Source organism: Pteropus vampyrus, unplaced genomic scaffold (assembly GCF_000151845.1).
Source record: "Pteropus vampyrus isolate Shadow unplaced genomic scaffold, Pvam_2.0 Scaffold605, whole genome shotgun sequence".
Lineage (NCBI taxonomy): Eukaryota > Metazoa > Chordata > Mammalia > Chiroptera > Pteropodidae > Pteropus > Pteropus vampyrus.
This window is the reverse complement of record NW_011889386.1, coordinates 104,318-111,882: the sequence shown is the minus strand read 5'-3', so window position 1 is coordinate 111,882 and position 7,565 is coordinate 104,318. Positions and strand designations below refer to the sequence as shown.

Sequence of the window (7,565 nt, the reverse complement as noted above, 5' to 3'; positions counted from 1 at the left end):
TGTGAATCGCCCTACACTGAACCTCCGGCTGCTCCCGCCCTTATCTGTGCATATAGATTCCTAACCCCTCATCCGCATCCCCGTGGACAGTCAAATGAGGCTTGGAAATCAGCCCACACCAGAGAGTCCCCTTGTCCAGCGGCCGGAGGTCAGCATTATAATCTCCGTCAGGGCGAGGGGTGCATTTGCGTCCAGCGCGTGCAGGTCATTCATCACTGACTAGTGCCACTGCGTCTGAGCAGGCCAGGCACGGCGGGCACAGGGGCTTATCTCCCGTCCCCAGGATGAAGATCTGAGAAGGAGACGCCCCTCCCCGTCAGCCAGCCAATGAAGGAACCAACCACTCTGTCGACTTGTCACCTGGGGTCTCCGCCCTGAGCACTGTCACATCCTGACTAAAACAGGAACACGGAGCCATGAGCAAGTGGCTCATCTGGCAGAACGGAAGGGCAGATCAAGAGTGTTTATTCTTAAAACAACAGTGAAAGGGTATTATCCTAACTGCTCTGGGGAAAATAAAACCCAGTAAAATAAGAGAACCGAAGAAAAAATGAAAACTTCATCCAGGTAGCAGGTAACTGAACAAACGTAATACGGATTACCAACGCATCCTCCAACCTCATGGGCACGCCCTCGGGCGTAACACGGAACAGCAGCGCAATGTGTGTGTGTGTGTGTGTGTGTGTGTGTGTGTGTGTGTGTGTGTATTTTTTTTTTTACATAAATTAGCCCGTTGATTACAGGCTAGCAATATTTCAAATTGTAGAGCTTCTACCGGTCTTCCAATTACTTCGGTCTTCGGATGGCAGACTTCACTGTGACGGCAGGACTGGTGTTGTGGGTCCAGGCGTGGTTTTCTGCATTGGAACTCTTTGTCGCTTTTGACGTATTTTAACAGAAAAATACGAAGGCGATGTAACATGATGTGGAGCTAAAATCCATGTTTAAGAATCGTTGCCGTGCCGCCATGATCCATTCGCGTTTTGGCATGGATTTCCTAAACGCCGGCCAAAGCTTCCTGCGTGGGTACCTACCAGTAACCTCAAGTATGTTTGTTCTTTCTTTTTTTTTTTTTATTGTATTATTAGTTTCAAGTATACAGGACATCGGTTAGACATTTATTTAGTTTATGAAACGATCCCCCCGATTGCTCTGTCTCTCCCCTGGCCCTCCACCTCGCCATCACATCACTGCCGACTGCATTCCCTATGCCGTGCTCCCATCCCCGTGACCCTCTATCAACTCCTAGTTTGTATCTCTTTAACCCTTCACCCCACTCTCTCAGCCCCGCCACCTCCCCTCTCACCTCCCCTCTGGTCGTCTCTAGATTGTCCTCCATAGTCGTATGTTTTTGATGACTTTATTCTTTCTGTTCCTTAGACTCCACATAGAAGTGAAATCAAATGGTATCCATCTTTCTCCGTCTGACTTATTTCACTCGGCATAATGACCTCTGGGTCCATCCATGTCATTGCAAATGGTAGGATTTCACTTTTTAATGGCTGAGTAATATTCCACTGTTATATTATACATGAACCATAACTTCTTTATTATACATGAACCATATTAGACATGAACCGTAACTTCTTTATTCAATAGTCTGTTGGCGGGCATTTCGATTGCTTCCAGATGTTGGCTACTGTACACTGTGCTGCCATGAACGCAAGGGTGTTAGACCTCTACGATTGAACTCGGCCTGGGACGCTGCGTGTGGCTCTTCTCCCTGTTCGTTGACATCATGGGAAATGATGACTTGGTTGTTCTTTTTCTCGGTCTGACATGAGATTTCCCATGCCGTGATGGTGTTTCCCTTTTACCCATTCCTGTCCAAACTTCACGGAAAAGCAAAGTCTCTGTCAGACAGCTGGAGGGTTGTCAAAAGCAGCACCCTGCTTTGTACGCAGAGCCCGGAACAGCCTGCCGACCTGCCAGCTCTCTGGGTCCAGGGCGACCATGTTTGAGTTTGAAGGACCCCCTGCAGTACACACCCCAACTCCGACCTCCACGCTGTCCTCCGCGTTCCATATTTTAGGAGTTTTAAGAAACGCACAGTTCTGAGCTGAGATGTAGAATAAACGTCACGCACATTTTCAAATGCTCACGTCAGGTGAGTGTCTCCCAAGCACTGCCAACGACGTTTGATCCATTTGCCCAGCTGAGTGAAGTCTGCAGCTACCTAAGGTCACCAAAGGCCCAGAGATGGAGGACACCATAGCAGAGAGCTGAGGAAGCTGTAAAACAGCGCCAGCCAGGGGCCATGTCACGGCCACACGAAGCTCTTCCTTGCCAGTGTGCCCTGCTGCCCTCCGCCCCAGGGGTCAAGCAACTGCCAGTGCTCAGCTTGTCATTGGGTTTCAAACACCAGCAGTAAAGGAAACTTCACAAGGTCCCGGAAGGCCCCTGAGCCAAATGCAAACGCCTTTGGGCTCATTTCCTCACTTTAGAACTGTAACGGCTCTCCTTTTTCTTTCTTTTTTTTTTTTTTTTTTTTTTTAACGTGGGAAGAACCTATGAAGCCCCTTCACGTTTATGAGAAAGAAAAGCAAGATGCGGAATCAACATACGGATCCGCTGAGAGAGGGTTAAAGTGCCTCTCAAAGTCTAGACTAGTGTAAGTTTCAAAAAATTACTTCTGTTTTTTGGGGGGTTTTTTTGTTTGTTTGTTTGTTTGTTTTAGAAAGAAAACAACAATGCCACCTTGTTGGTTTTGTTTGTTTAGTTTAGCATTCCTGTGATCCCACGAAGTCGGATTTATAAAATCGACAAGCTTCACAAATAAAATAGAAATCATCTCCTAAAAGACCGAACGATCTCGAGAGACCGGATGGCTTCATCTACTTTTCAGCATCTTTAAGACATAAACAGATGGAATGATGAGCACGAGACACCAGGCCTGAGGAGTTCGTAATGAAATGCACGTGCTCCAGTCACATGAAACTCATAACTCACACACAGAAATCTCTGATCCACCCCTGACATGTTGAGGGTTGGGGTGCCAGGGGCAACAGAGATATTGCAAATAAATTTTCTCAGGTGAACTGTAATGGTTCTGCACTTGACCCCATCTGCAGCCTGTCAGCTCCATGTAATAGAAAGGCAAATCTTCCTTTCCTCAGCAACTCTTGATTGTAGCGTCATTCTCCCCAAAACGAGCTGAAAAGCACAGGCGGGCCGCAGAAGGGAGCCCAGAGACGGAGGCTTGCATGGCTGGGAACCCAACTTCCTCTACAAGAAACGGGTCTTTTCAAAGCCCACAAGCTCCGTATTTGGCTCCCCTTGATGAGCACAAATTTCCTTTCGAAAGCTGAGAGATGGACGCTCCCGAGTAGAGGAGCATACCGTGTTCCACACTTCCACGGGCACGCTTCTCAGGCCAAAACATGTGGTCATTTATAAATACATAAACTCACCAGATGCTGACCGCGAGACTCAAGGCAGGGGAGAAGCGTCTCAGGGGAGGACCTTGGAGAACGGAGACCACATCCCCCCGGAAGACGCATCCTCCGGGGTGGTGTTCAGAGACAGCCCGCCCTGGCCTTTATCCCGTCTCCATGACAACAGCCACGTCTGTCTAAAAGCTGAGCTGAAAATACCTACAGCACCTCACTTTGGCAGAACGTCATCATCAAGATATCCGCATACGAGAAGCCCATTCCTATGGTCTCCAAAATTAAACATTTCTTTCTCAAAGATCTCATTTAGAAAGAGTTAAGAACAGTCTCTTCTTGGGTGTCCTCATTTATATTCCTCGTTGCTGTAAGCAAATGCTGTCTTCACTGATTTGTTTTTTCACTTAACTCAAATGGCAAAGTGGCCAAAGTTGAGTGTTGGTTTCCATATGTCTAATTTAATATTATACACTTGGATTTCCTGTCCAAAATCGCTCATTCGGTTGAGATAGCGTAACTACAACTGTTGAAAGGCACGCACAAATTTTTTTTTTTCTTTCAAAGTACAAGCTAAAGAAAACTAAGGCACATGCATTATATGCTGTCTTTCCAGCAATGAGAAACGAAATGACTTGATACTTTGGGTAAAATGTTGCATCGTTTGCCCCTAAATTCTGGGGGGCGGGCGCGGGGGGGGAATCTACTCTTCAGGGAGATGTTCCAGTAAAAGTGTATTCACGAAAACATGACCTGCACATTCGAGAACCATCACTGTCCCCCAACTATTTCATGAGGGACAAAGAATCACTTTGTTTTGGTCTCATTGCCTGCTAAGAGCGGCGATGGAAAATTCAGATGTAAAATCAATCTGGAGTCTCGAGAGTGAGCCTATTTGTAATGTCATCCACTGACTACTTGAAGCCATAAAACTTTTGGCAAAGGGGACCACGGGGGTGGAGTGGAGAGGGGGTCAGCTCGTGAGCCCGAGGACCTGGGCTCCTCGTGCCGTGAGCATGAGCAAGGCGGCTTTCTTTTTTAGGATCCAGTCACAGGTTAAAATCCATTCCCACGTTAAGACAGCCTCCAACGCTGCCATTTCCATCGTGTGTGAAAGGGAGAGCTTACCCGTTTGAGACTTCTGCAAAAACCAGGCGCGGCGTTGATCTGCCAGTTGTGGGGGCGTACGCTGTCAGTACCGGTATAGCAGTGGCACACCCTCCGTGAGGACTGGAACCTTCCAGACTTAAGACGAAGACTGTGGGAAAGGGATCTAGAGTCTGCAGGATCTCATTGAAAGGAATCGATTCCGTAAGGATGTCGCGTTCCTACGCTGGCTCCTCCCTGCCTCCCATCTGCTTGCAGCTTCTCTCTCCCCGTAGACGGTTCCGTCCAGTCGAAATGCCTGCAGCGGGGCGTGGAGACGTGGCAGGTCACTGCCATCCAGCAACGAGTGGATACTGAGCACTTGAAATGTGGCCCGTGCAGTCTCTCACCCGTGGCACCTGACACGTCGAGTGAAATACGTCTTTGAGGCGGGGTGTCCTGGGCATCGTTCCAAATCCACCGGCATCTCTGGTCTAGATGCCTACAGCATCCTGGCCTCCTGCTTTTGACAACCAAAAATGTCCCCAACCATTGACAAATGTCCCCTGGGGGGATCAAAATGATCTCCATTTGTGTGACTGAGAAACCGAATTTTTAATTCTATTCAATGTAAACTAATTTAACTGGCTACAATACTGAGTGGTGTCGCCGTAAAACCTGAGATTATTATAAAAAGCTAGAGTTACAGCTAAGAAATAAGTTGGGGTTCCAGCTTTTTGTTCCCCCCCCCCCCCCGAAAGGCTAAGGATGGTTGAACAATGTAAGCTTTCACTTTATTTACATGTAATTATTTATTTCCTGTCTTTAACTCAGAGCAGCCAGAGGGATCCTAACCTGGAAATGTGTCAAAAGGGACAAAATTAATAATAAAAGGAGATAAAAAAACAAACCTCCTGCCACCCATGGAGGGAATAATGAGATGGACAGATATCTATCAGCAGCAGGGTCCAGAACCAAAGGAAAGTTAACAGCCGTGACCAGCCCAAGCTGTTTCTGCTGGCTCCTGTCCTCGCCCCCCCAAACCTCACACCGTGGAAGGAGGGCAGGTCCCACCGTCCTCAGGCAGCTGCAGTGACCTGGCCCCACGAGGTCACTCCCGGCCTGCTGCGGTCACTCCTTGTTGCTGTCACTGGTCTGTGAGCCAACCTGGGCCTTTTTAAAGTGGGTTACACAGGTTCATCCAACGCACTGAAAAGTTTACTGCCAAACCCTTAACTCCTTGAGGAGTGAAAACTATTACCTGTCAAAATGAGGCAACTGTGTCAGGTCGGAGCATCGTGTAAATGACTGAGACTCCTCAGCTGAGTCCAAACTCGAAGAGAATTGTGCGTTAAAAAGGGGGGGGGGCCTTCTGGAGTGTCAAAGGCAACTGCACCCTAAGTGCCCACAAACGGGGCTGTCTCACCTTCTAGTTCTGCATTTCAAGATGTGTATGGATATTGCTGGAAAGAGGCAATACTCAGCAGGGTGAAATACACTAAAATGCTATATTTCCACTCCGAATACCTGGAGGGCGAATCTACTAAAAGATTCCGAAGCCAGAAAGAGTCCTTTAAAGTACAAAGAAAGAACGTGAGTTCGAGAGACCGGCCTGTCACGGAGCCCACGCCCGGCCCCTCGGGAACCTGGACAAGACCTTGCTCCCTGCAAACCCAGCGTCCTGAACCCGAGGCCAAGTAAAGCACGTCCCGCAGGTGCGAAATGCACACAGTCGGGCATCGCTCGGCTCCGACGCCTTCTCCGCCGGACAAACGGTTGTAAAACCGGCTCGTTTGCGTAGCTACTCATTCCACACGGGAGTCCCACGGATGACATGGTGACGCGTCCCCCAACGACCTTTCCGTCGACGATTCAGAGCAGGAAAGTCCGTAACTAAATGAAAACTGGGCTTGAAAAGCGGTGCGTGACGCTGAGTGAAATAAGCCAGACGCGGAAGGCCGACGATCACGTGATTCCGTGCTCATTGGAAGGACCCCAAGGAGTCAAGTTCACAGACACAGACGCAGACAGCGGTGCTGGCGCCAGGCGCAGGGGGAGCAGGGGAGCCAGTGTTTATGGGGACAGAGTATCGGTTCAGGAAGCTAAGGGAGTTCTGGGGAGGGACGCCGATGACGGTGGAGGCTTAAAGTGGTGAAAATGGTCACTTTTTAACCTCATGCATATTTTACCCCAATAAACAGAAATACGAAACGCAAGGTTACAGGGTATCACTCGCCATGGGGCACGCGCACACGCACGCTTAGGCGCACCCCGTCTCCTGCTGGGTGCTGTGTCTGAGGTGCGGAATGTCCCTTCTGTCCTGTCACCAAGTCATCGAAGCTTTTCTGGTTGACGAACAGCCCGCTTGCTCGCAACCAAAGACTGCTCCCCAAACGTGAAGGAAAGTCACGTGTCAGACACAGCATCTCTCTTCTTTTATTTTGTAATAATGGCAATGAAAGAGAACTTCCGGGACTCAGCTCGTCTGAATGAATTTTAGTTTGTGGGCAAATAAATGCATGGCTGGGGACACAGAGTAATTTCCACGAGGAGTGGGGGAAAGAACCCCAACAGTTATGCGTAGTAACACGGAAAGTTCTCTCAGCCTGGGGCATAACCTTTGCCAGCAATGAGCCATGTTATTCCACGTGGGTGCTGTCCACAGGTGCAGCATTGACGACTGAGCTGGTTAGACTCAAGGATGTATAAACCAGCAGAGCGGGAACTTAGTGGAAATGCGAAGCCGTGAGCCGCACTCAGACCTGCGGACTAGGAATCTGCATTTGAACGAGGTCTCCGGGGGAAAGCCCTGTAAAGCCTGAGGAAATCGGGTCTACGTGAGGGGTCCCCAAAGCTGTGGTCTTGACACGGAGTCCGTTGTAACATGCAATGTGATTTGGCGTCAGCCGCTGTAAATTTATAGTCTGTCGCAGCAAAAATAGGAATGTCAAATAAATGCATTTGGGCAGATGTTCCATTAGTCATGCAAAGTGCAAATCTGCCACATTTGCATCTTTATAAAATTCCTTGACGAGGGAAGGAAGTGTGGGGAGGAGGGAAGATACACCCCACGCCAGAGCGATGCCTGGTTGC

General features: G+C 48.9%; 1 protein-coding gene across 1 annotated transcript in view; it reads right to left on the bottom strand.

Annotated features, from left to right (window-relative positions):
• The window catches only part of ANOS1 (anosmin 1), a 143,771-nt gene that overhangs the window by 105,775 nt on the left and 30,431 nt on the right, over nucleotides 1-7,565 (bottom strand). The window lies entirely within an intron of this gene.